The sequence below is a fragment of the Homalodisca vitripennis genome, chromosome 2 (genome assembly GCF_021130785.1).
Source record: "Homalodisca vitripennis isolate AUS2020 chromosome 2, UT_GWSS_2.1, whole genome shotgun sequence".
Classification (NCBI taxonomy): Eukaryota; Metazoa; Arthropoda; class Insecta; order Hemiptera; family Cicadellidae; genus Homalodisca; species Homalodisca vitripennis.
Genome location: NC_060208.1, coordinates 4,098,655 through 4,103,077, shown reverse-complemented (window position 1 = coordinate 4,103,077; position 4,423 = coordinate 4,098,655).

Sequence of the window (4,423 nt, the reverse complement as noted above, 5' to 3'; positions counted from 1 at the left end):
TCATCAAAATGCTAGTGCTCCAATCCCTCTTGTGTTTAGCACAAGATCATACTTCTGAAATCTCATCAAATACTGAAATATTTTCTCACAGGAATGTCACACAGCCGTACAAGCTGCCTCAGATATGAGGACTGAGACACGGTTGACAGCAGCCACAGTCTCGCACCTCTACAGAAAATGGGTAGGAGTATCGCGTAACGGGCTTCACTGAGGTTGAATGGAACATTTAAAATCTATAACTCATTTCATTCTCGAGATATCCTGCGGATGGATAGACAGACAGAGTAGAAATTGATACAAAAATTACGCTTAGTCTAATTCCATGGAGGGACATGCACCTTCGTAGAATACATTCTTGTTTATGTAGACATGAAATTTCATGCAAAACTGAAAGTCTACAAATGAAATGTTTCTCAGGGTATTTTGCCACATGATACATTCATATTTTTTAAAATTAATTTAGCTATGAAATCAAATCTTGTAACTGACTTTCCACTCTGTTATTTTCATTTACCTCTTTGAATAAAAATTTCTTATGTTCCAATCTCACATGATTGTAGTCGGTTTGTTTAGAATGGATGGGAAGAAAATACCTATCACTGGTAGAATATGATACATTAGTAAAGAGGAAGAGGTAAAAGCCAAAGCAGGTGTCAAATTGAAACAAAAGAGCAACCCAGTCTTGACCCCATCCAAGCTTTCAGATTCCTTAAGGATTCAAACTACTCTACCTGAGACTTCCACTCTTAAGGAAGGGAGCACAATAGACCTATAAGGTCACGTTATACTTCTTTCTCCTTCACTCAAGGCAATTCAAATTTTGACTTCAGAGCTCAACTTTAGTAACTCTTTTGATATAAAAAACTACTGGAAAAAAATTGCATAGAACTGAAAAATGGATAATCGTGCCTGTTCTAATTTAGGGTCTTCTATTACATATTATGTATGGGTTTAAAGGACTGTCAAGTCCCAAAAAGCAACGAAAAGCATAAATAATGAGATAAACCGAAGTACATTTTACAGCATTTAGATCCATTACCACTACTGTTGTGCTTTCATTCTGTAATTATCTTTAGTATCACTTCATTATACACTAAAGATAGCTCACTTCAAATAGGCAAAATCTCATATCAAATCAGTTTTCAAACTGGCCAATGTCAAAACAGCCATCACTTGTAATGCTTGCGCAAAATGTGGTTCTGGAGGTTGCACTTGCGCTTGGAGCGGAAACTGCACAGAGGACAGAAGAACTGTGGATCCTTTCCGCACTCGTACTTGATGTGCCTGTAGAGAGTTTCACGGTTGAGGTACATCCTGGAGCACTTGTCGCAACCATAGAGTGGACGGTCCACGAGCCGTCCTGCAACAGACGATACAGGTTACTGCGCAGTAACTGTTACTCCTACCACGAAAATTAAAAAATCATTAATTGACAAAAATTCAGCCACCAAATAGAAATGTCTTTTGAGGTCATCAGAAAGACATTTGAGAACTGATTCCCAATGAGGATAGATTTGCTTTATATTTTTTGACCATAGAGACTGTGTAACTTGATGCATCACAATCAACATGACTCTTTGACGAATTTATAGGTATTTTACAAACTAATGTTGATGAAACAAGGTTACTTCTCGACAATAAAATAACTGATATGTAAACTAATCTGAAAATTTAGAAGTTACCACTTGGAAAATCCATTTATTATCTTCATAAAATTATAGTTGTCCACTATTTTTATTTGAAGTAATATGCTCTTGAAAACTATTTTTTAATGCATAAAAATAACTATTTAAATATATACTTTAACCCTGCTCTCAGTAAATAGAAGTCATAACTTTGTTCCCCAAATTCCACAATGTCTTAGATTTAACTTAAGTAGACTTTGGCCTTCCCCTACTCAAAGGATTTTGACAAATCACGAATTTTGGGAGTTTCTGAAGATTAACAATCTGATAAAACCTCAAAATCATCTTCTCACATTCTATAAACTGAGATCATGTTTGTGAAGGTTGTCTTAAAATGTAAAAACAGTTCAAGTGGAAAACCTTCACTGCGCACTGTCAGCAATGTTCCTGTAAGACAATGTTGGGTTTTCACCTCAAGGTGTAAATTTTCATATTATTATTGCCTCTTTGTTTTGGTTTCATACCCATCCATAACACTAAGTTATACCACCTGGTTGTGTACAGTTAGTAGACTACCAGTCTATTTGCAGCTTGTAATTTGATAAAAAAAAAAATATTGATTGTCTAAATAATCCCTAATTAACATAAATTATCAAGTGTCCATTTAATTTATTGTTTGCAAAACCTTGGAGAAACTATGGCAATATAACCTGTAAACACAATCCTGCAGCAGGCCAAGCATGTTAAAGAAACCCATGCTTATCACACATTTACACACAATGCTAATAAGGAAGCAATACTAGGTATTACTTATTAAAATCTAATTTAAATGACAATTAGGCAATAAATATCCAAACACAAAACATTTTTTTAAGTGAACAATTTTTCTTGTCAATTTATAACATAAAACAAAACAGCTCATAGAGGATTCTTGGTAAATAGCATTAAAAATATTCCCAAAATCAAAAACTGCCAGAAATACTCAAGCACATGCTCTTTTGAATACATAATATAAACCTGTAAATGTTTTAAACGGCACATTTAACAAAAAAAGTCACTATAAATGTTAATCCATGAAAAACTGGCTGAGTGGAAAATAGAAAATTGTATAAAATTGAATTGTTTCATAGTTAGTAATACTTTTTTTAAGCCAAACCTTATTTCCAACACGGCTTGATAATGTTGTTCAATGGTGAATTGAGTTTCAAAATACTTTATAATTCTATACTGTAGCCACAACAAAATTCAGCAACTACATTTGGATTCAGATCATTTATTGGAGATTTGAATTCAAGAAAAATTTGATATTTATAAATATTTCTTAATGAGTTGATTGATTTCTCTTAGTGGAATACTTCTGACTTACCAACTTCCTAAAAAACATGGAAGTTTCCTGTATTTCATAATGAACTCCCCACTTATCCACATCACTTACAAAAAACCTGCATTTTACGAGCAAGAAGAAAATTTTTTTAATAATAATTTTCTAATTACTAACTATGAAAGTTCGGATAATGCAGGTAGTATTGGCAGAATTGTGATTTAATTCAAAAAGTGACAAAATGCAAACAAAACTTTGAACCTAGACTGTCTAAGTGTAATTTATAAATAATATTACACTACTTCTTAAGAATTAAGTACTGTCAAAATGAGGTAGGAATAATATTCTATTTATAATCAACACTGATGTGGAAATGGACGGTCATATTGCTAAATTCTGTGAAGTTATTGCGGCAAACCATTGAAGAGTTCAAAGCTTTATGTCAAACTGCCAACCAAGTTACAAATCCTGTTCCTGTGCTTCAATTCTACCTGATATCTGGAATATGTAGTGTTTCTATGAAAAGTCATCACTAAAGCAATCCTCACCAAATGAATATAAACCACTTTTAAAAATATTTCCAAAACACTCTAGTGTACTTTTGAGAAACAAAATTATATCTAAATATTGAAACAAAATTATATCTAAATATTGAAACAAAATTATATCTAAATATTGAAACAAAATCAATGTTAGTTTTATTATTTTCTAAATCTTCCCTGACTGCATACAAAGATATGTCCATTTCCTCCAGAACTCCATATCTCCATATCCTGATGTCTTCAACATGATAAAAGTCTTCTGAATTTATTTAGTTTAGGATTGGCAAATCTGAAGATATATTTTTTAAAATTTAACTAAAATATCATTATCTTATATTTAAAAAGTAGGATGAAAAATACTCCCAAACTAACAGATGTACAGATAACAAAATTGATTTATTTCCATTTATAACATATTACATATCACAGATAAATAGAAAATTGGCACTTAAAAACAAGATAAAGTGAAAATCAGTTATGTACATTTTATAAAACTTGAATACCAGACATGGAATGCCCATATAGCTTAGCTCAAGCTTGTATCTCTTTCTAAATATCATTAAAATAATCATTTAAGTTAATACATTAAGTTTAATATTTCTAAGAAAATTACCTTAATAAGTACAAAAAATTATTTATAAAAAATTATGACTAGATTTAGAATGTATTAGGACCGTACGCTACAATTCCATTCAATCAATATCTCCCGTAACAATTTTTAAAACGATACAATTACCTAAGAACTTCTGTATATGTTCTGGTTGATTTTTCAACATAATTCTCTAACAAAATAAAACAAACTCAACCAGTTTAAAAATTAAAAAAATTAAAATTGTTGGCAGTTTTCATAAATTGTGTTTTTTTTGTTCAATAATGTTTTATTACTTAGCAAAGTTCCATAATATTCCACTTCCTCAACAATGTTCGGCTTGTCC